The 25,123-nt window shown below is 39.6% G+C and overlaps 8 non-coding genes across 8 annotated transcripts; all 8 read right to left on the bottom strand.

The window, feature by feature from the left end:
- Positions 1–2,414: 2,414 nt before the first annotated feature.
- TRNAL-AAG (transfer RNA leucine (anticodon AAG)) lies at positions 2,415–2,496 on the bottom strand. Its single transcript has one exon. It is a non-coding gene; the product is annotated as a tRNA-Leu (tRNA).
- Positions 2,497–3,001: 505 nt separating this feature from the next.
- Positions 3,002–3,083, bottom strand: TRNAS-GCU (transfer RNA serine (anticodon GCU)). Its single transcript has one exon. It is a non-coding gene; the product is annotated as a tRNA-Ser (tRNA).
- A 4,653-nt stretch (positions 3,084–7,736) lies between these two features.
- Positions 7,737–7,818, bottom strand: TRNAL-AAG (transfer RNA leucine (anticodon AAG)). The gene has a single exon. It is a non-coding gene; the product is annotated as a tRNA-Leu (tRNA).
- A 495-nt stretch (positions 7,819–8,313) lies between these two features.
- Positions 8,314–8,395, bottom strand: TRNAS-ACU (transfer RNA serine (anticodon ACU)). The gene has a single exon. It is a non-coding gene; the product is annotated as a tRNA-Ser (tRNA).
- Positions 8,396–13,636: 5,241 nt separating this feature from the next.
- Positions 13,637–13,718, bottom strand: TRNAS-GCU (transfer RNA serine (anticodon GCU)). Its single transcript has one exon. It is a non-coding gene; the product is annotated as a tRNA-Ser (tRNA).
- A 4,653-nt stretch (positions 13,719–18,371) lies between these two features.
- TRNAL-AAG (transfer RNA leucine (anticodon AAG)) lies at positions 18,372–18,453 on the bottom strand. Its single transcript has one exon. It is a non-coding gene; the product is annotated as a tRNA-Leu (tRNA).
- A 505-nt stretch (positions 18,454–18,958) lies between these two features.
- TRNAS-GCU (transfer RNA serine (anticodon GCU)) lies at positions 18,959–19,040 on the bottom strand. The gene has a single exon. It is a non-coding gene; the product is annotated as a tRNA-Ser (tRNA).
- Positions 19,041–24,282: 5,242 nt separating this feature from the next.
- TRNAS-GCU (transfer RNA serine (anticodon GCU)) lies at positions 24,283–24,364 on the bottom strand. The gene has a single exon. It is a non-coding gene; the product is annotated as a tRNA-Ser (tRNA).
- Positions 24,365–25,123: the final 759 nt, after the last annotated feature.

Genomic DNA, 25,123 nt, shown 5'->3' with positions numbered 1-25,123 from the left:
TGGGCACATTTCAAACGTGTGCATTATTTCTACGTTAACACATTTTTTATGCAGCTTCATTACACAATATATTGTAAGCTTTTCGTGTTAATATTAATTTTAAAAGACACACTCCAGCAATCCCTCCTCTGATGACTCTTGTCATCACACAAATCTTCCCTACTAATTTTACATACTAAAATTCCCTCATATCAATCTCTTCCCTTCTTGGTTTCCCCTTTGATCTTGCCCAGAATAATGTTTCCCTTTGTTTTTCTTCCCACCTCCTATTATTTTTCGCCATCTTCAATTTTATTCTTTTACTAATTTTACATGCCACCCATGATCCAAATAAGCAATCTATAACAATCAATATCCCCTGTATTATTTTAGACAATATCCCATGCCAAATGTTACTAATCCAATTTCCCACTTAAGCAAATCCTTTCCCAACCTTTTTCCAAACACCTGGTTCTTTCAAATCCTTCAAGTCCGTACTATCCCTAGTCAAGTTAGTAAGCATACTTCTAATCTCATTACTATTATCTGGTATGTAAGTGCAACAATTACACCCATTGAGCAATCTACAAACTCTGCCATTTTTCACTAAAAGAATGTCTAAAGCAAGCCTGTTTTGAAGAGTATTAGCCCCCTCCGCAGCAAGTTCAGTATCCATCAGGAGTATAGCCCCTGAAAAGTTTGTCAGCATGTTATCCTCAATAGTAGACAACTTTTGAATCTTTATGGAGTTCATAATAACTCCCACTGAAGAAATTATCGTCCCAAATATGTCTCCTACTACACCAGCAGCAGTCTCTTTCTTATGTCTAGTACGATGTAATTCAGACAATTTTGGTAACCTTTTCAAATCGTGAAGTTGATATATCTTTGGGAAAACTATCCCCAAATAACATGTCCCATACTATCCCTTTGGAAGACGGTAATAAGCATTAAGTCCACATATATAATAAATCCCGGGGATTGCTGGATCCTGTCCATTTAACATGAACGTCCATTTACTCTGAAACAAAAACACACGCTTACATTCACTCATTCCCACAAACACATTGTCATAGTATGATTTGGTCTTGGATATGCAAAGCTTTCCTACATGTAGTGCGTCTAAAGCTAACTTCCCTTGTTCTCTAATTGCACTATAACCGTCACTACTAGCAAAGGCCCGTTGCTGTAATCCTTTCTCTAGTTTACCCTTCAATGCCCTTCTTCTCTCTTCCGTGTGATCTAAAAAGCTTTTCTCTACAGGTGTAAGCAAACATGTCAAATTATTGTGGTGTGCAGAAGAAGTACTAATTGTTAATGTCGCCTGAAAGAATCCTTTAACTAACTTTATGCTATAGTACTTAGCTACCCCACTCACATCCTCTATGATAAGCACATTAGAAAACACAAGATCATGATTTGAGTAAAAATATTGAATCTCTTCCTGGTTATAGAATCTTGTTAGTAACAGACTACAACGTATCCCATATGTTAATGACAGTCTATGATAGGTAACCCCCTCTTGTACCGAAACAGGAATCTGTGTACACACAAAACAATCTTTTGCATCCATTGTGTCAACATACTCACTCTGCAAGCGATAGAAAATATCAGTGGATAGTTCCCCTTTCCAGTTAGTTCCCTCATGCAAGTATCTTGTATCCAGCTCAAACCTCTCCCAGGCTGTTAGTGCAGTGGTAGTCTCAGGAATTGTAGCATTGTTAGTCCCACTTTTATCCATTAGTGTCATACTCACAACCACGACCCTAATGAATATTTATTACATGAACCTTTTTTGCAAAAGTATTTGGTTCAAGTAAACTTATAGTGTTGGGATTCAAGCCCACGGCTCCAGAGAGACTGGAGCCTAAATCTAGCCAGTTTAGCCTGCTCAGCCACGCTACCTCACATCTACAAACTCACAACTATAGTAACTTGGCCAAACACTGTGGACACCCGCTGTGGTGACCTGGCTATGCAGGGTAACGCAGCATTCACTGACAGTTGAGCGAGTTACAGGTGAAAAGCAAAGTATAATAACTGTCTGCATATAATATATGTCTTTCTTTATTTATTCTTCTTCCCCTTTGTATGTTTGCTCTCTGCTTTAGAAACGCGAGCTGTCATCACTGCAAGGAAACGTATCACACAGCGTTCTACTGATTACACTCACTGAACTTTCAGCATCACAGTGACCCCTCTCGTCGCCTCTATAGTTAGACTTCAAGACAGCTGGTTTGTTTACCGATACAATTCTTGTCACCTTAGGTTGTGGTTTTTTAAAATAAGAAGGCTCGGTCCCACTGTCTGGCTACCCTTATATATACACGTCACCACTTTACATAGTCTCACCTCTCGCTATGTGGATCGTAGGTGCAGAAGGCAGAGAGAGATACACTGATGCAGACAAAATACGTTTGTGAGTTGAAAAATACTGGCAGCGGTGGGATTCGAACCCACGCCTCCAAAGAGACTGGAGCCTTAATCCAGCGCCTTAGACCACTCGGCCACACTACCCTGTGCAAACCTGTTTCTGTAAGCTTTCTGAAGTGAGATGTTCTGTTGTATAGGGGAGTTGGAGAATAAGGGTGTATAGCCTGTGAAGTGATCCTAGGAAAGTCAACGCCAACAGCAGCAGGCACGTGATACATTCAGTAGGTCAGGATTGGCCCCGGGCCATGGGAGGTGTCAGGGAGCGCCAGTCCTGAGAGTCCGTAGGAAGACAACCCTTACATTGGCGTCCCGCACGCGCTGCTTCTCTTTCTTTAAGGATAAGGAATCAAACTATCTATGTCCCTCAACTTACCAACCCTCTGCCTCAGGAAAGATTTTGTGATTCATGAGCAGAACCCAGCTGGCGCTGTTTACAGTAATGCCTAAGCACAGTACTCAACTGAGCAGTGTTTCCAAACTGAGCCGTTGTACTGCCGAAAATACCATGGGATATGTCATTTAACTTTCACATAAAATTGGGTTAACCCAGCCATACCACATACTAAAAACTAAAGACGGAACAATAAACCAACGAGTCTGGGATTCGAACCCACGCGTGCAGAGCACAATGGATTAGCAGTCCATCGCCTTAACCACTCGGCCACCTCGTCTTCAAAACACCATGTTTCAGGAGTACAAAATATGGTAGCCAAAATGTGTTCTATTAGGTGAAAGTTGTCTAAACATAATAAAGAGCACATATTTACAGATTGTTATGGTAACTTGTTGTCTTCAGCTTTGCTCTATACGACCTTGTTGTCCATCCCTACTTCAGCTTGAATTTATATGTTAAATGTAATGTAATCATGAAAATTACACTTTCCAAACGTGTTCTATCCATATGTGATGTACTATCACACTACCCTCAAATGAGCTAAGATTGCTTTAATTCAGTTGTACGTGGATTTAAAGTGCAATATCATACAAATATTGTACTGGTATGGCACTTTCGAGTCTCTAGGTGTCAGTTATTGGTGGTGTGCTTACATGTCAACATTAGGCAGCAAATAGTACACAATTAAGGAAAACTGCCTTCCCATTTAATGTGCATTGTTCTGCAAAAAGTTTTAAGTAGGAGAAAGTAAAACTTAGTTTATAAAACCACCTAAACTGGGAGTATTGCCGCTACAGCTATGACACTTCAGTTTAAAAACGTACGTGCATCAACAAGAAATATTTTTGCGCTAAATAAATTGCTGTCCGACTACTCATGTAATGCATAAAACTGAGGCAGTCGTAATTACAATACATTGAAGTAATATTTTGGTAGTTTTTGTTGACGATGACTCCGCAGCAAGCGATCAGATTACTTTTTATTAGTGAAGGCGCGTCAGAGCCTTGATAAGTAAACTTACAAGGAGACACGCCTAGGTCGATGAACCTTTTAGACCAGGTTCGGGGACTTCCCAGTACGAGATGTCTTTTGGCATCGCAAATCAATAGATCAATATCTCAACAACAATCGCAATAACTAATCAGCATGCTAATCAATAACCTTTAATGAGAGTCAATAAAGTGAACACACCATGATCTTTCAGTCATGAATAACCACACCAATTTAGTTAAGTGTTAGGATATTTATTTCCCTACTGGTTACAATCTAAAGTCATTTCTGTTAATCTCATCAGCAATTCATCTCATTAGTAACTCTTCAGATTTGCAATTAGAAACGCAATTAATCAATGCATAGAGAATATTCACACAGTATTAACACATAATTATTAAGAAGCAACTTAGCAAAGTCTCAGTAGTGTATGGTTCAACAAAGCAAGAACTCAGTCATTTGTCTATTTGCGTCAGATTTTAGTGAACACCTTAAATAACCTCGTATTAGCATCAGCATGTTGGGCTTCATGCAAAACTATTTAGCAAACACAAATTTGGAAAACATCTAACTATGGCCTCTATCAAACAGCAGTTGGTACCTATAAAGAAAAGGCAAACAGACAATTACAATTTTCATGAGATAGTTACCCATCCAACGGATCAGCAAACAGCGTCAGTCTTCGTTCTCGGGACATCAGTCGTTTGCATCATCAGCAAAGAAAGGACAGGGCAAAGTATCAGTATGGCATAGCTAAGGAACAAGAACTTCCCTCATATAGAGGAGAAGTAAGTATCAGGTAAGGAATAAGTAAAGGGTGGTTTAGAGTAACAGGGCGAACAAACGGCAAAGTCTCAAACGAAATGGCCTAAATGGCTCAGTAGAATGGCAAAGAATGGCTTGGAGTGGAATGTCCAATAAATGCCTGATTTCTCCTCGGGTCATGTGGTTAAATCAAAACTGTCTAATTTACTCCTAATTCCTCAATGGATAATCATTGGTGCATCGCCATCTCTGTCCAATAATCTTCACCAGAGTTTTACACAAACCACAGTTCTCATGTCGTTGATTGGCCCATGTTATTGACGTTTTCATCGGTTGGAATGTCAGGTAAGAAAAGTTACATTTTACGCTACAGTCAGTAGTTCCATTGTTTTCTCCTACTCCAGGCAGCCTTGCACCTGTTACAAATTACCCTGTTGCATTCAGCAAGAATGTCTCCTTGAGCAAGTAGGGTCCCATGAGAAAGAATTTACTACAGCTACACACATCTCTAGCTTCTGGGAAAGTACAGTTTCATGTCCTTCAGGAAAATAGCACATTGCACGTTAGAAAAAGACAGTTCAATATGAGACCAGGCAGCTAGGCACAGACCTTCGCTAAACTAAAGCCTACTGCGTAATGAACAAACTCCTAATACATAACTCCAATTTTGATATGTTAATACAAATTAAAAACATTAGTACATAATTAATTCAGCATTAATAACTTTCATTAGTCTTCGTATACATTGGTAGCCACTCCCCGTGTGCACATTTCAAACGTGTGCATTATTTCTACATTAACACATTTTTTATGCAGCTTCATTACACAATATATTGTAAGCTTTTCATGTTAATATTAATTTTAAAAGACACACTCCAGCAATCCCTCCTCTGATGACTCTTGTCATCACACAAATCTTCCCTACTAATTTTACATACTAAAATTCCCTCATATCAATCTCTTCCCTTCTTGGTTTCCCCTTTGATCTTGCCCTGAATAATTTTTCCCTTTGTTTTTCTTCCCTCCTCCTATTATTTTTCGCCATCTTCAATTTTATTCTTTTACTAATTTTACATGCCACCCATGATCCAAATAAGCAATCTATAACAATCAATATCCCCTGTATTATTTTAGACAATATCCCATGCCAAATGTTACTAATCCAATTTCCCACTTAAGCAAATCCTTTCCCAACCTTTTTCCAAACACCTGGTTCTTTCAAATCCTTCAAGTCCGTACTATCCCTAGTCAAGTTAGTAAGCATACTTCTAATCTCATTACTATTATCTGGTATGTAAGCGCAACAATTACACCCATTGAGCAATCTACAAACTCTGCCATTTTTCACTAAAAGAATGTCTAAAGCAAGCCTGTTTTGAAGAGTATTAGCCCCCTCCGCAGCAAGTTCAGTATCCATCAGGAGTATAGCCCCTGAAAAGTTTGTCAGCATGTTATCCTCAATAGTAGACAACTTTTGAATCTTTATGGAGTTCATAATAACTCCCACTGAAGAAATTATCGTCCCAAATATGTCTCCTACTACACCAGCAGCAGTCTCTTTCTTATGTCTAGTACAATGTAATTCAGACAATTTTGGTAACCTTTTCAAATCGTGAAGTTGATATATCTTTGGGAAAACTATCCCCAAATAACATGTCCCATACTATCCCTTTGGAAGACGGTAATAAGCATTAAGTCCACATATATAATAAATCCCGGGGATTGCTGGATCCTGTCCATTTAACATGAACGTCCATTTACTCTGAAACAAAAACACACGCTTACATTCACTCATTCCCACAAACACATTGTCATAGTATGATTTGGTCTTGGATATGCAAAGCTTTCCTACATGTAGTGCGTCTAAAGCTAACTTCCCTTGTTCTCTAATTGCACTATAACCGTCACTACTAGCAAAGGCCCGTTGCTGTAATCCTTTCTCTAGTTTACCCTTCAATGCCCTTCTTCTCTCTTCCGTGTGATCTAAAAAGCTTTTCTCTACAGGTGTAAGCAAACATGTCAAATTATTGTGGTGTGCATAAGATGTACTAATTGTTAATGTCGCCTGAAAGAATCCTTTAACTAACTTTATGCTATAGTACTTAGCTACCCCACTCACATCCTCTATGATAAGCACATTAGAAAACACAAGATCATGATTTGAGTAAAAATATTGAATCTCTTCCTGGTTATAGAATCTTGTTAGTAACAGACTACAACGTATCCCATATATTAATGACAGTCTATGATAGGTAACCCCCTCTTGTACCGAAACAGGAATCTGTGTACACACAAAACAATCTTTTGCATCCATTGTGTCAACATACTCACTCAGCAAGCGATAGAAAACATCAGTGGATAGTTCCCCTTTCGAGTTAGTTCCCTCATGCAAGTATCTTGTATCCAGCTCAAACCTCTCCCAGGCTGTTAGTGCAGTGGTAGTCTCAGGAATTGTAGCATTGTTAGTCCCACTTTTATCCATTAGTGTCATACTCACAACCACGACCCTAATGAATATTTATTACATGAACCTTTTTTGCAAAAGTATTTGGTTCAAGTAAACTTAAAGTGTTGGGATTCAACACACGGCTCCAGAGAGACTGGAGCCTAAATCTAGCCAGTTTAGCCTGCTCAGCCACGCTACCTCACATGTACAAGCTCACAACTATAGTAACTTGGCCAAACACTGTGGACACCCGCTGTGGTGAACTCGCTATGCAGGGTAACGCAGCATTCACCGACAGTTGAGCGAGTTACAGGTGAAAAGCAAAGTATAATAACTGTCTGCATATAATATATGTCTTTCCTTATTTATTCTTCTTCCCCATTGTATGTTTGCTCTCTGCTTTAGAAACGCGAGCTGTCATCACTGCAAGGAAACGTATCACACAGCGTTCTACTGTTTACACTCACTGAACTTTCAGCATCACAGTGACCCCTCTCGTCGCCTCTATAGTTAGACTTCAAGACAGCTGGTTTGTTTACCGATACAATTCTTGTCACCTTAGGTTGTGGTTTTTTAAAATAAGAAGGCTCGGTCCCACTGTCTGGCTACCCTTATATATATACGTCACCACTTTACATAGTCTCACCTCTCGCTATGTGGATCGTAGGTGCAGAAGGCAGAGAGTGAGACACTGATGCAGACAAAATACGTTTGTGAGTTGAAAAATATTGGCAGTGGTGGGATTCGAACCCACGCCTCCAAAGAGACTGGAGCCTTAATCCAGCGCCTTAGACCGCTCGGCCACACTACCATGTGCAAACCTGTTTCTGTAAGCTTTCTGAAGTGAGATGTTCTGTTGTATAGGGGAGTTGGAGAATAAGGGTGTATAGCCTGTGAAGTGATCCTAGGAAAGTCAACGCCATCAGCAGCATGCACGTGATACATTCAGTAGGTCAGGATTGGCCCCGGGTGTCAGGGAGCGCCAGTCCTGAGAGTCCGTAGGAAGACAACCCTTACATTTGCGTCCCGCACGCGCTGCTTCTCTTTCTTTAAGGATAAGGAATCAAACTATCTACGTCCCTCAACTTACAAACCCTCCGCCTCAGGAAAGATTTTGTGATTCATGAGCAGAACCCGGCTGGCGCTGTTTACAGTAATGCCTAAGCACAGTACTCAACTGAGCGGTGTTTCCAAACTGAGCCGTTATACTGCCGGAAATACCATGGGATATGTCATTTAACTTTCACATAAAATAGGGTTAACCCAGCCCTACCACATACTAAAAACTAAAAACGGAACAATAAACCGACAAGGATGGGATTCAAACCCACACGTGCAGAGCACAATAGATTAGTAGTCCATCGCCTTAACCACTCAGCCACCTCGTCTTCAAAACACCATGTTTCAGGAGTACAAAATATGGTAGCCAAAATGTGTTCTATTAGGTGATAGTTGTCTAAACATAATAAAGAGCATATATTTACAGATTGTTATGGTAACTTGTTGTCTTCAGCTTTGCTCTATACGACCTTGTTGTCCATCCCTACTTCAGCTTGAATTTATATGTTAAATGTAATGTAATCATGAAAATTACACTTTCCAAACATGTTCTATCCATATGTGATGTACTATCACACTACCCTCAAATGAGCTAAGATTGCTTTAATTCAGTTGTACGTGGATTTAAAGTGCAATATCATACAAATATTGTACTGGTATGGCGCTTTCGAGTCTCTAGGTGTCAGTTATTGGTGGTGTGCTTACATGTCAACATTAGGCAGCAAATAGTACACAATTAAGGAAAACTGCTTTCCCATTTAATGTGCATTGTTTTGCAAAAAGTTTTAAGTAGGAGAAAGTAAAACTTAGTTTATAAAACCACCTAAACTGGGAGTATTGCCGCTACAGCTATGACACTTCAGTTTAAAAACGTACGTGCATCAACAAGAAATATTTTTTGCGCTAAATAAATTGCTGTCCGACTACTCACGTAATGCATAAAACTGAGGCAGTCGTAATTACAATACATTGAAGTAATATTTTGGTAGTTTTTGTTGACGATGACTCCGCAGCAAGCGATCAGATTACTTTTTATTAGTGAAGGCGCGTCAGAGCCTTGATAAGTAAACTTACAAGGAGACACGCCTAGGTCGATGAACCTTTTAGACCAGGTTCGGGGACTTCCCAGTACGAGATGTCTTTTGGCATCACAAATCAATAGATCAATATCTCAACAACAATTGCAATAACTAATCAGCATGCTAATCAATAACCTTTAATGAGAGTAAATAAAGTGAACACACCATGATCTTTCAGTCATGAATAACCACACCAATTTAGTTAAGTGTTAGGATATTTATTTCCCTACTGGTTACAATCTAAAGTCATTTCTGTTAATCTCATCAGCAATTCATCTCATTAGTAACTCTTCAGATTTGCAATTAGAAACGCAATTAATCAATGCATAGAGAATATTCACTCAGTATTAACACATAATTATTAAGAAGCAACTTAGCAAAGTCTCAGTAGTGCATGGTTCAACAAAGCAAGAACTCAGTCATTTGTCTATTTGCGTCAGATTTTAGTGAACACCTTAAATAACCTCGTATTAGCATCAGCATGTTGGGCTTCATGCAAAACAATTAAGCAAACACAAATTTGGAAAACATCTAACTATGGCCTCTATCAAAGAGCGTTGGTACCTAGAAAGAAAAGGCAAACAGACAATTACAATTTTCATCAGATAGTTACCCATCCAATGGATCAGCAAACAGCGTCAGTCTTCGTCCTCGGGACATCAGTCGTTTGCCTCATCAGCAAAGAAAGGACAGGGCAAAGTATCAGTATGTCATAGCTAAGGAACAAGAACTTCCCTCATATAGAGGAGAAGTAAGTATCAGGTAAGGAATAAGTAAAGGGTGGTTTAGAGTAACAGGGCGAACAAACGGCAAAGTCTCAAACGAAATGGCCTAAATGGCTCAGTAGAATGGCTAAGAATGGCTTGGAGTGGAATGTCCAATAAATGCCTGATTTCTCCTCGGGTCATGTGGTTAAATCAAAACTGTCTAATTTACTCCTAATTCCTCAATGGATAATTATTGGTGCATCGCCATATCTGTCCAATAATCTTCACCAGAGTTTTACACAAACCACAGTTCTCATGTCGTTGATTGGCCCATGTTATTGACGTTTTCATCCGTTGGAATGTCAGGTGAGAAAAGTTACATTTTACGCTACAGTCAGTAGTTCCATTGTTTTCTCCTACTCCAGGCAGCCTTGCACCTGTTACAAATTACATTGTTGCATTCAGCAAGAATGTCTCCTTGAGCAAGTAGGGTCCCACGAGAAAGAATTTACTACAGCTACACACATCTCTAGCTTCTGGGAAAGTACAGTTTCATGTCCTTCAGGAAAATAGCACATTGCACGTTAGAAAAAGACAGTTTAATATGAGACCAGGCAGCTAGGCACAGACCTTCGCTAAACTAAGGCCTACTGCTTAATGAACAAACTCCTAATACATAACTCCAATTTTGATATGTTAATACAAATTAAAAACATTAGTACATAATTAATTCAGCATTAATAACTTTCATTAGTCTTCGTATACATTGGTAGCCACTCCCCGTGGGCACATTTCAAACGTGTGCATTATTTCTACGTTAACAAATTTTTTATGCAGCTTCATTACACAATATATTGTAAGCTTTTCATGCTAATATTAATTTTAAAAGACACACTCCAGCAATCCCTCCTCTGATGACTCTTGTCATCACACAAATCTTCCCTACTAATTTTACATACTAAAATTCCCTCATATCAATCTCTTCCCTTCTTGGTTTCCCCTTTGATCTTGCCCTGAATAATTTTTCCCTTTGTTTTTCTTCCCTCCCCCTATTATTTTTCGCCATCTTCAATTTTATTCTTTTACTAATTTTACATGCCACCCATGATCCAAAAAAGCAATCTATAACAATCAATATCCCCTGTATTATTTTAGACAATATCCCATGCCAAATGTTACTAATCCAATTTCCCACTGAAGCAAATCCTTTCCCAACCTTTTTCCAAACACCTGGTTCTTTCAAATCCTTCAAGTCCGTACTATCCCTAGTCAAGTTAGTAAGCATACTTCTAATCTCATTACTATTATCTGGTATGTAAGCGCAACAATGACACCCATTGAGCAATCTACAAACTCTGCCATTTTTCGCTAAAAGAATGTCTAAAGCAAGCCTGTTTTGAAGAGTCATAGCCCCCTCCGTAGCAAGTTCAGTATCCATCAGGAGTATAGCCCCTGAAAAGTTTGTCAGCATGTTATCCTCAATAGTAGACAACTTTTGAATCTTTATCGAGTTCATAATAACTCCCACTGAAGAAATTATCGTCCCAAATATGTCTCCTACTACACCAGCAGCAGTCTCTTTCTTATGTCTAGTACGATGTAATTCAGACAATTTTGGTAACCTTTTCAAATCGTCAAGTTGATATATCTTTGGGAAAACTATCCCCAAATAACATGTCCCATACTATCCCTTTGGAAGACGGTAATAAGCATTAAGTCCACATATATAATAAATCCCGGGGATTGCTGGATCCTGTCCATTTAACATGAACGTCCATTTACTCTGAAACAAAAACACACGCTTACATTCACTCATTCCCACAAACACATTGTCATAGTATGATTTGGTCTTGGATATGCAAAGCTTTCCTACATGTAGTGCGTCTAAAGCTAACTTCCCTTGTTCTCTAATTGCACTATAACCGTCACTACTAGCAAAGGCCCGTTGCTGTAATCCTTTCTCTAGTTTACCCTTCAATGCCCTTCTTCTCTCTTCCGTGTGATCTAAAAAGCTTTTCTCTACAGGTGTAAGCAAACATGTCAAATTATTGTGGTGTGCAGAAGAAGTACTAATTGTTAATGTCGCCTGAAAGAATCCTTTAACTAACTTTATGCTATAGTACTTAGCTACCCCACTCACATCCTCTATGATAAGCACATTAGAAAACACAAGATCATGATTTGAGTAAAAATATTGAATCTCTTCCTGGTTATAGAATCTTGTTAGTAACAGACTACAACGTATCCCATATGTTAATGACAGTCTATGATAGGTAACCCCCTCTTGTACCGAAACAGGAATCTGTGTACACACAAAACAATCTTTTGCATCCATTGTGTCAACATACTCACTCTGCAAGCGATAGAAAATATCAGTGGATAGTTCCCCTTTCCAGTTAGTTCCCTCATGCAAGTATCTTGTATCCAGCTCAAACCTCTCCCAGGCTGTTAGTGCAGTGGTAGTCTCAGGAATTGTAGCATTGTTAGTCCCACTTTTATCCATTAGTGTCATACTCACAACCACGACCCTAATGAATATTTATTACATGAACCTTTTTTGCAAAAGTATTTGGTTCAAGTAAACTTATAGTGTTGGGATTCAAGCCCACGGCTCCAGAGAGACTGGAGCCTAAATCTAGCCAGTTTAGCCTGCTCAGCCACGCTACCTCACATCTACAAACTCACAACTATAGTAACTTGGCCAAACACTGTGGACACCCGCTGTGGTGACCTGGCTATGCAGGGTAACGCAGCATTCACCGACAGTTGAGCGAGTTACAGGTGAAAAGCAAAGTATAATAACTGTCTGCATATAATATATGTCTTTCCTTATTTATTCTTCTTCCCCATTGTATGTTTGCTCTCTGCTTTAGAAATGCGAGCTGTCATCACTGCAAGGAAACGTATCACACAGCGTTCTACTGTTTACACTCACTGAACTTTCAGCATCACAGTGACCCCTCTCGTCACCTCTATAGTTAGACTTCAAGACAGCTGGTTTGTTTACCGATACAATTATTGTCACCTTAGGTTGTGGTTTTTTAAAATAAGAAGGCTCGGTCCCACTGTCTGGCTTCCCTTATATATATACGTCACCACTTTACATAGTCTCACCTCTCGCTATGTGGATCGTAGGTGCAGAAGGCAGAGAGTGAGACACTGATGCAGACAAAATATGTTTGTGAGTTGAAAAATACTGGCAGCAGTGGGATTCAAATCCACGCCTCCTAAGAGACTGGAGCCTTAATCCAGCGCCTTAGACCGCTCGGCAACACTACCCTGTGCAAACCTGTTTCTGTAAGCTTTCTGAAGTGAGATTTTCTGTTGTATAGGGGAGTTGGAGAATAAGGGTGTATAGCCTGTGAAGTGATCCTAGGAAAGTCAACGCCAACAGCAGCAGGCACGTGATACATTCAGTAGGTCAGGATTGGCCCCGGGCCATGGGAGGTGTCAGGGAGCGCCAGTCCTGAGAGTCCGTAGGAAGACAACCCTTACATTGTCGTCCCACACGCGCTGCTTCTCTTTCTTTAAGGATAAGGAATCAAACTATCTACGTCCCTCAACTTACCAACCCTCCGCCTCAGGAAAGATTTTGTGATTCATGAGCAGAACCCGGCTGGCGCTGTTTACAGTAATGCCTAAGCACAGTACTCAACTGAGCGGTGTTTCCAAACTGAGCCGTTGTACTGCCGGAAATACCATGGGATATGTCATTTAACTTTCACATAAAATAGGGTTAACCCAGCCCTACCACATACTAAAAACTAAAGACGGAACAATAAACCGACGAGGATGGGATTCGAACCCACGCGTGCAGAGCACAATGGATTAGCAGTCCATCGCCTTAACCACTCGGCCACCTCATCTTCAAAACACCATGTTTCAGGAGTACAAAATATGGTAGCCAAAATGTGTTCTATTAGGTGATAGTTGTCTAAACATAATAAAGAGCATATATTTACAGATTGTTATGGTAACTTGTTGTCTTCAGCTTTGCTCTATACGACCTTGTTGCCCATCCCTACTTCAGCTTGAATTTATATGTTAAATGTAATGTAATCATGAAAATTACATTTTCCAAACGTGTTCTATCCATATGTGATGTACTATCACACTACCCTCAAATGAGCTAAGATTGCTTTAATTCAGTTGTACGTGGATTTAAAGTGCAATATCATACAAATATTGTACTGGTATGGCGCTTTCGAGTCTCTAGGTGTCAGTTATTGGTGGTGTGCTTACATGTCAACATTAGGCAGCAAATAGTACACAATTAAGGAAAACTGCCTTCCCATTTAATGTGCATTGTTCTGCAAAAAGTTTTAAGTAGGAGAAAGTAAAACTTAGTTTATAAAACCACCTAAACTGGGAGTATTGCCGCTACAGCTATGACACTTCAGTTTAAAAACGTATGTGAATCCACAAGAAATATTTTTGCGCTAAATAAATTGCTGTCCGACTCCTCACGTAATGCATAAAACTGAGGCAGTCGTAATTACAATACATTGAAGTAATATTTTGGTAGTTTTTGTTGACGATGACTCCGCAGCAAGCGTTCAGATTACTTTTTATTAGTGAAGGCGCGTCAGAGCCTTGATAAGTAAACTTACAAGGAGACACGCCTAGGTCGATGAACCTTTTAGACCAGGTTCGGGGACTTCCCAGTACGAGATGTCTTTTGGCATCACAAATCAATAGATCAATATCTCAACAACAATCGCAATAACTAATCAGCATGCTAATCAATAACCTTTAATGAGAGTCAATAAAGTGAACACCCCATGATCTTTCAGTCATGAATAACCACTCCAATTTAGTTAAGTGTTAGGATATTTATTTCCCTACTGGTTACAATCTAAAGTCATTTCTGTTAATCTCATCAGCAATTCATCTCATTAGTAACTCTTCAGATTTGCAATTAGAAACGCAATTAATCAATGCATAGAGAATATTCACTCAGTATTAACACATAATTATTAAGAAGCAACTTAGCAAAGTCTCAGTAGTGCATGGTTCAACAAAGCAAGAACTCAATCATTTGTCTATTTGCGTCAGATTTTAGTGAACACCTTAAATAACCTCATATTAGCATCAGCATGTTGGGCTTCATGCAAAACAATTTAGCAAACACAAATTTGGAAAACATCTAACTATGGCCTCTATCAAAGAGCGTTGGTACCTAGAAAGAAAAGGCAAACAGACAATTACAATTTTCATCAGATAGTTACCCATCCAACGGATTAGCAAACATCGTCATTCTTCGTCCTCGGGACATCAGTCGTTTGCATCATCAGCAAAGAAAGGACAGGGCAAAGTATCAGTCTGGCATGGCTAAGGAACAAGAACTTCCCTCATATAGAGGAGAAGTAAGTATCAGGTAAGGAATAAGTAAAGGGTGGTTTAGAGTAACAGGGCGAACAAACGGCAAAGTCTCAAACGAAATGGCCTAAATGGCTCAGTAGAATGGCAAAGAATGGCTTGGAGTGGAATGTCCAATAAATGCCTGATTTCTCCTCGGGTCATGTGGTTAAATCAAAACTGTCTAATTTACTCCTAATTCCTCAATGGATAATCATTGGTGCATCGCCATCTCTGTCCAATAATCTTCACCAGAGTTTTACACAAACCACAGTTCTCATGTCGTTGATTGGCCGATGTTATTGACGTTTTCATCGGTTGGAATGTCAGGTAAGAAAAGTTACATTTTACGCTACAGTCAGTAGTTCCATTGTTTTCTCCTACTCCAGGCAGCCTTGCACCTGTTACAAATTACACTGTTGCATTCAGCAAGAATGTCTCCTTGAGCAAGTAGGGTCCCATGAAAAAGAATTTACTACAGCTACACACATCTCTAGCTTTTGGGAAAGTACAGTTTCATGTCCTTCAGGAAAATAGCACATTGCACGTTAGAAAAAGACAGTTTAATATGAGACCAGGCAGCTAGGCACAGACCTTCGATAAACTAAGGCCTACTGCTTAATGAACAAACTCCTAATACATAACTCCAATTTTGATATGTTAATACAAATTAAAAAAATTAGTACATAATTAATTCAGCATTAATAACTTTCATTAGTCTTCGTATACATTGGTAGCCACTCCCCGTGGGCACATTTCAAACGTGTGCATTATTTCTACGTTAACACATTCTTTATGCAGCTTCATTACACAATATATTGTAAGCTTTTCATGTTAATATTAATTTTAAAAGACACACTCCAGCAATCCCTCCTCTGATGACTCTTGTCATCACACAAATCTTCCCTACTAATTTTACATACTAAAATTCCCTCATATCAATCTCTTCCCTTCTTGGTTTCCCCTTTGTTCTTGCCCTGAATAATTTTTCCCTTTGTTTTTCTTCCCTCCTCCTATTATTTTTCGCCATCTTCAATTTTATTCTTTTACTAATTTTACATGCCACCCATGATCCAAATAAGCAATCTATAACAATCAATATCCCCTGTATTATTTTAGACAATATCCCATGCCAAATGTTACTAATCCAATTTCCCACTGAAGCAAATCCTTTCCCAACCTTTTTCCAAACACCTGGTTCTTTCAAATCCTTCAAGTCCGTACTATCCCTAGTCAAGTTAGTAAGCATACTTCTAATCTCATTACTATTATCTGGTATGTAAGCGCAACAATTACACCCATTGAGCAATCTACAAACTCTGCCATTTTTCACTAAAAGAATGTCTAAAGCAAGCCTGTTTTGAAGAGTCATAGCCCCCTCCGCAGCAAGTTCAGTATCCATCAGGAGTATAGCCCCTGAAAAGTTTGTCAGCATGTTATCCTCAATAGTAGACAACTTTTGAATCTTTATGGAGTTCATAATAGCTCCCACTGAAGAAATTATCGTCCCAAATATGTGTCCTACTACACCAGCAGCAGTCTCTTTCTTATGTCTAGTACGATGTAATTCAGACAATTTTGGTAACCTTTTCAAATCGTCAAGTTGATATATCTTTGGGAAAACTATCCCCAAATAACATGTCCCATACTATCCCTTTGGAAGACGGTAATAAGCATTAAGTCCACATATATAATAAATCCCGGGGATTGCTGGATCCTGTCGATTTAACATGAACGTCCAGTTACTCTGAAACAAAAACACACGCTTACATTCACTCATTCCCACAAACACATTGTCATAGTATGATTTGGTCTTGGATATGCAAAGCTTTCCTACATGTAGTGCGTCTAAAGCTAACTTCCCTTGTTCTCTAATTGCACTATAACCGTCACTACTAGCAAAGGCCCGTTGCTGTAATCCTTTCTCTAGTTTACCCTTCAATGCTCTTCTTCTCTCTTCCGTGTGATCTAAAAAGCTTTTCTCTACAGGTGTAAGCAAACATGTCAAATTATTGTGGTGTGCATAAGATGTACTAATTGTTAATGTTGCCTGAAAGAATCCTTTAACTAACTTTATGCTATAGTACTTAGCTACCCCACTCACATCCTCTATGATAGGCACATTAGAAAACACAAGATCATGATTTGAGTAAAAATATTGAATCTCTTCCTGGTTATAGAATCTTGTTAGTAACAGACTACAACGTATCCCATATGTTAATGACAGTCTATGATAGGTAACCCCCTCTTGTACCGAAACAGGAATCTGTGTACACACAAAACAATCTTTTGCATCCATTGTGTCAACATACTCACTCAGCAAGCGATAGAATACATCAGTGGATAGCTCCCCTTTCGAGTTAGTTCCCTCATGCAAGTATCTTGTATCCAGCTCAAACCTCTCCCAGGCTGTTAGTGCAGTGGTAGTCTCAGGAATTGTAGCATTGTTAGTCCCACTTTTATCCATTAGTGTCATACTCACAACCACGACCCTAATGAATATTTATTACATGAACCTTTTTTGCAAAAGTATTTGGTTCAAGTAAACTTAAAGTGTTGGGATTCAAGCCCACGGCTCCAGAGAGACTGGAGCCTAAATCTAGCCAGTTTAGCCTGCTCAGCCACGCTACCTCACATCTACAAGCTCACAACTATAGTAACTTGGCCAAACACTGTGGACACCCGCTGTGGTGACCTGGCTATGCGGGGTAACGCAGCATTCACCGACAGTTGAGCGAGTTACAGGTGAAAAGCAAAGTATAATAACTGTCTTCATATAATATATGTCTTTCCTTATTTATTCTTCTTCCCCATTGTATGTTTGCTCTCTGCTTTAGAAACGGGAGCTGTCATCACTACAAGGAAACGTATCACACAGCGTTCTACTGTTTACACTCACTGAACTTTCAGCATCACAGTGACCCCTCTCGTCGCCTCTATAGTTAGACTTCAAGACAGCTGGTTTGTTTACCGATACAATTCTTGTCACCTTAGGTTGTGGTTTTTTAAAATAAGAAGGCTCGGTCCCACTGTCTGGCTACCCTTATATATATACGTCACCACTTTACATAGTCTTACCTCTCGCTATGTGGATCGTAGGTGCAGAAGGCAGAGAGTGAGACACTGATGCAGACAAAATACGTTTGTGAGTTGAAAAATGCTGGCAGCAGTGGGATTCGAACCCACGCCTCCAAAGAGACCGGAGCCTTAATCCAGCGCCTTAGACCGCTCGGCCACACTACCCTGTGCAAACCTGTTTCTGTAAGCTTTCTGAAGTGAGATGTTCTGTTGTATAGGGGAGTTGGAGAATAAGGGTGTATAGCCTGTGAAGTGATCCTAGGAAAGTCAACGCCAACAGCAGCAGGCACGTGATACATTCAGTAGGTCAGGATTGGCCCCGGGCCATGGGAGGTGTCAGGGAGCGCCAGTCCTGAGAGTCCGTAGGAAGACAACCCTTACATTGGCGTCCCGCACGCGCTGCTTCTCTTTCTTTAAGGATAAGGAATCAAATTATCTACGTCCCTCAACTTACCAACCCTCCGCCTCAGGAAAGATTTTGTGATTCATGAGTAGAACCCGGCTGGCGCTGTTTACAGTAATGCCTAAGCACAGTACTCAACTGAGCGGTGTTTCCAAACTGAGCCGTTGTACTGCCGGAAATACCATGGGGTATGTCATTTAACTTTCACATAAAATAGGGTTAATCCAGCCCTACCACATACTAAAAACTAAGGACGGAACAATAAACCGACGAGGATGGGATTCGAACCCACGCGTGCAGAGCACAATGGATTAGCAGTCCATCGCCTTAACCACTCGGCGACCTCGTCTTCAAAACACCATGTTTCAGGAGTACAAAATATGGTAGCCAAAATGTGTTCTATTAGGTGATAGTTGTCTAAACATAATAAAGAGCATATATTTACAGTTTGTTATGGTAACTTGTTGTCTTCAGCTTTGCTCTATACGACCTTGTTGTCCATCCCTACTTCAGCTTGAATTTATATGTTAAATGTAATGTAATCATGAAAATTACATTTTCCAAACGTGTTCTATCCATATGTGATGTACTATCACACTACCCTCAAATGAGCTAAGATTGCTTTAATTCAGTTGTACGTGGATTTAAAGTGCAATATCATACATATATTGTACTGGTATGGCGCTTTCGAGTCTCTAGGTGTCAGTTATTGGTGGTGTGCTTACATGTCAACATTAGGCAGCAAATAGTACAGAATTAAGGAAAACTGCCTTCCCATTTAATGTGCATTGTTCTGCAAAAAGTTTTAAGTAGGAGAAAGTAAAACTTAGTTTATAAAACCACCTAAACTGGGAGTATTGCCACTACAGCTATGACACTTCAGTTTAAAAACGTACGTGCATCAACAAGAAATATTTTTGCGCTAAATAAATTGCTGTCCGACTACTCACGTAATGCATAAAACTGAGGCAGTCGTAATTACAATACATTGAAGTAATATTTTGGTCGTTTTTGTTGACGATGACTCCGCAGCAAGCGATCAGATTACTTTTTATTAGTGAAGGCGCGTCAGAGCCTTGATAAGTAAACTTACAAGGAGACACGCCTAGGTCGATGAACCTTTTAGACCAGGTTCGGGGACTTCCCAGTACGAGATGTCTTTTGGCATCACAAATCAATAGATCAATATCTCAACAACAATCGCAATAACTAATCAGCATGCTAATCAATAACCTTTAATGAGAGTCAATAAAGTGAACACACCATGATCTTTCAGTCATGAATAACCACACCAATTTAGTTAAGTGTTAGGATATTTATTTCCCTACTGGTTACAATCTAAAGTAATTTCTGTTAATCTCATCAGCAATTCATCTCATTAGTAACTCTTCAGATTTGCAAATAGAAATGCAATTAATCAATGCATAGAGAATATTCACTCAGTATTAACATATAATTATTAAGAAGCAACTTAGCAAAGTCTCAGTAGTGCATGGTTCAACAAAGCAAGAACTCAGTCATTTGTCTATTTGCGTCAGATTTTAGTGAACACCTTAAATAACCTCGTATTAGCATCAGCATGTTGGGCTTCATGCAAAACAATTTAGCAAACACAAATTTGAAAAAAACATCTAACTATGGCCTCTATCAAAGAGCAGTTGGTACCTAGAAAGAAAAGGCAAACAGACAATTACAATTTTCATCAGATAGTTACCCATCCAACGGATCAGCAAACAGCGTCAGTCTTCGTCCTCGGGACATCAGTCGTTTGCATCATCAGCAAAGAAAGGACAGGGCAAAGTATCAGTATGGCATAGCTAAGGAACAAGAACTTCCCTCATATAGAGGAGAAGTAAGTATCAGGTAAGGAATAAGTAAAGGGTGGTTTAGAGTAACAGGGCGAACAAACGGCAAAGTCTCAAACGAAATGGCCTAAATGGCTCAGTAGAATGGCAAAGAATGGCTTGGAGTGGAATGTCCAATAAATGCCTGATTTCTCCTCGGGTCATGTGGTTAAATCAAAACTGTCTAATTTACTCCTAATTCCTCAATGGATAATCATTGGTGCATCGCCATCTCTGTCCAATAATCTTCACCAGAGTTTTACACAAACCACAGTTCTCATGTCGTTGATTGGCCATGTTATTGACGTTTTCATCCGCTGGAATGTCAGGTGAGAAAAGTTACATTTTACGCTACAGTCAGTAGTTCCATTGTTTTCTCCTACTCCAGGCAGCCTTGCACCTGTTACAAATTACATTGTTGCGTTCAGCAAGAATGTCTCCTTGAGCAAGTAGGGTCCCATGAGAAAGAATTTACTACAGCTACACACATCTCTAGCTTCTGGGAAAGTACAATTTCATGTCCTTCAGGAAAATAGCACATTGCACGTTAGAAAAAGACAGTTTAATATGAGACCAGGCAGCTAGGCACAGACCTTCGCTAAACTAAGGCCTACTGCTTAATGAACAAACTCCTAATACATAACTCCAATTTTGATATGTTAATACAAATTAAAAACATTAGTACATAATTAATTCAGCATTAATAACTTTCATTAGTCTTCGTATACATTGGTAGCCACTCCCCGTGGGCACATTTCAAACGTGTGCATTATTTCTACGTTAACACATTTTTTATGCAGCTTCATTACACAATATATTGTAAGCTTTTCATGCTAATATTAATTTTAAAAGACACACTCCAGCAATCCCTCCTCTGATGACTCTTGTCATCACACAAATCTTCCCTACTAATTTTACATACTAAAATTCCCTCATATCAATCTCTTCCCTTCTTGGTTTCCCCTTTGATCTTGCCCTGAATAATTTTTCCCTTTGTTTTTCTTCCCTCCCCCTATTATTTTTCGCCATCTTCAATTTTATTCTTTTACTAATTTTACATGCCACCCATGATCCAAAAAAGCAATCTATAACAATCAATATCCCCTGTATTATTTTAGACAATATCCCATGCCAAATGTTACTAATCCAATTTCCCACTGAAGCAAATCCTTTCCCAACCTTTTTCCAAACACCTGGTTCTTTCAAATCCTTCAAGTCCGTACTATCCCTAGTCAAGTTAGTAAGCATACTTCTAATCTCATTACTATTATCTGGTATGTAAGCGCAACAATGACACCCATTGAGCAATCTACAAACTCTGCCATTTTTCGCTAAAAGAATGTCTAAAGCAAGCCTGTTTTGAAGAGTCATAGCCCCCTCCGTAGCAAGTTCAGTATCCATCAGGAGTATAGCCCCTGAAAAGTTTGTCAGCATGTTATCCTCAATAGTAGACAACTTTTGAATCTTTATGGAGTTCATAATAACTCCCACTGAAGAAATTATCGTCCCAAATATGTCTCCTACTACACCAGCAGCAGTCTCTTTCTTATGTCTAGTACGATGTAATTCAGACAATTTTGGTAACCTTTTCAAATCGTCAAGTTGATATATCTTTGGGAAAACTATCCCCAAATAACATGTCCCATACTATCCCTTTGGAAGACGGTAATAAGCATTAAGTCCACATACATAATAAATCCCGGGGATTGCTGGATCCTGTCCATTTAACATGAACGTCCATTTTCTCTGAAACAAAAACACACGCTTACATTCACTCATTCCCACAAACACATTGTCATAGTATGATTTGGTCTTGGATATGCAAAGCTTTCCTACATGTAGTGCGTCTAAAGCTAACTTCCCTTGTTCTCTAATTGCACTATAACCGTCACTACTAGCAAAGGCCCGTTGGTGTAATCCTTTCTCTAGTTTACCCTTCAATGCCCTTCTTCTCTCTTCCGTGTGATCTAAAAAGCTTTTCTCTACAGGTGTAAGCAAACATGTCAAATTATTGTGGTGTGCATAAGATGTACTAATTGTTAATGTCGCCTGAAAGAATCCTTTAACTAACTTTATGCTATAGTACTTAGCTACCCCACTCACATCCTCTATGATAGGCACATTAGAAAACACAAGATCATGATTTGAGTAAAAATATTGAATCTCTTCCTGGTTACAGAATCTTGTTCGTAACAGACTACAACGTATCCCATATGTTAATGACAGTCTATGATAGGTAACCCCCTCTTGTACCGAAACAGGAATCTGTGTACACACAAAACAATCTTTTGCATCCATTGTGTCAACATACTCACTCAGCAAGCGATAGAAAACATCAGTGGATAGTTCCCCTTTCGAGTTAGTTCCCTCATGCAAGTATCTTGTATGCAGCTCAAACCTCTCCCAGGCTGTTAGTGCAGTGGTAGAATCAGGAATCGTAGCATTGTTAGTCCCACTTTTATTCATTAGTGTCATACTCACAACCACGACCCTAATGAATATTTATTACATGAACCTTTTTTGCAAAAGTATTTGGTTCAAGTAAACTTAAAGTGTTGGGATTCAAGCCCACGGCTCCAGAGAGACTCGAGCCTAAATCTAGCCAGTTTAGCCTGCTCAGCCACGCTACCTCACATCTACAAGCTCACAACTATAGTAACTTGGCCAAACACTGTGGACACCCGCTGTGGTGACCTGGCTATGCAGGGTAACGCAGCATTCACCGACAGTTGAGCGAGTTACAGGTGAAAAGCAAAGTATAGTAACTGTCTGCATATAATATATGTCTTTCCTTATTTATTCTTCTTCCCCATTGTATGTTTGCTCTCTGCTTTAGAAATGCGAGCTGTCATCACTGCAAGGAAACGTATCACACAGCGTTCTACTGTTTACACTCACTGAACTTTCAGCATCACAGTGACCCCTCTCGTCACCTCTATAGTTAGACTTCAAGACAGCTGGTTTGTTTACCGATACAATTATTGTCACCTTAGGTTGTGGTTTTTTAAAATAAGAAGGCTCGGTCCCACTGTCTGGCTTCCCTTATATATATACGTCACCACTTTACATAGTCTCACCTCTCGCTATGTGGATCGTAGGTGCAGAAGGCAGAGAGTGAGACACTGATGCAGACAAAATATGTTTGTGAGTTGAAAAATACTGGCAGCAGTGGGATTCAAATCCACGCCTCCAAAGAGACTGGAGCCTTAATCCAGCGCCTTAGACCGCTCGGCAACACTACCCTGTGCAAACCTGTTTCTGTAAGCTTTCTGAAGTGAGATTTTCTGTTGTATAGGGGAGTTGGAGAATAAGGGTGTATAGCCTGTGAAGTGATCCTAGGAAAGTCAACGCCAACAGCAGCAGGCACGTGATACATTCAGTAGGTCAGGATTGGCCCCGGGCCATGGGAGGTGTCAGGGAGCGCCAGTCCTGAGAGTCCGTAGGAAGACAACCCTTACATTGGCGTCCCACACGCGCTGCTTCTCTTTCTTTAAGGATAAGGAATCAAACTATCTACGTCCCTCAACTTACCAACCCTCCGCCTCAGGAAAGATTTTGTGATTCATGAGCAGAACCCGGCTGGCGCTGTTTACAGTAATGCCTAAGCACAGTACTCAACTGAGCGGTGTTTCCAAACTGAGCCGTTGTACTGCCGGAAATATCATGGGATATGTCATTTAACTTTCACATAAAATAGGGTTAACCCAGCCCTACCACATACTAAAAACTAAAGACGGAACAATAAACTGACGAGGATGGGATTCGAACCCACGCGTGCAGAGCACAATGGATTAGCAGTCCATCGCCTTAACCACTCGGCCACCTCATCTTCAAAACACCATGTTTCAGGAGTACAAAATATGGTAGCCAAAATGTGTTCTATTAGGTGATAGTTGTCTAAACATAATAAAGAACATATATTTACAGATTGTTATGGTAACTTATTGTCTTCAGCTTTGCTCTATACGACCTTGTTGCCCATCCCTACTTCAGCTTGAATTTATATGTTAAATGTAATGTAATCATGAAAATTACATTTTCCAAACGTGTTCTATCCATATGTGATGTACTATCACACTACCCTCAAATGAGCTAAGATTGCTTTAATTCAGTTGTACGTGGATTTAAAGTGCAATATCATACAAATATTGGACTGGTATGGCGCTTTCGAGTCTCTAGGTGTCAGTTATTGGTGGTGTGCTTACATGTCAACATTAGGCAGCAAATAGTACACAATTAAGGAAAACTGCCTTCCCATTTAATGTGCATTGTTCTGCAAAACAGTTTTAAGTAGGAGAAAGTAAAACTTAGTTTATAAAACCACCTAAACTGGGAGTATTGCCGCTACAGCTATGACACTTCAGTTTAAAAACGTACGTGCATCAACAAGAAATATTTTTGCGCTAAATAAATTGCTGTCCGACTACTCACGTAAAGCATAAAACTGAGGCAGTCGTAATTACAATACATTGAAGTAATATTTTGGTAGTTTTTGTTGACGATGACTCCGCAGCAAGCGATCAGATTACTTTTTATTAGTGAAGGCGCGTCAGAGCCTTGATAAGTAAACTTACAAGGAGACACGCCT

This window comes from Pleurodeles waltl, chromosome 12 (genome assembly GCF_031143425.1).
Source record: "Pleurodeles waltl isolate 20211129_DDA chromosome 12, aPleWal1.hap1.20221129, whole genome shotgun sequence".
In the NCBI taxonomy this organism is placed as follows: Eukaryota; Metazoa; Chordata; class Amphibia; order Caudata; family Salamandridae; genus Pleurodeles; species Pleurodeles waltl.
The sequence above is the reverse complement of the archived record's forward strand: the minus strand, read 5'-3'. Positions and strand labels throughout refer to the sequence as shown.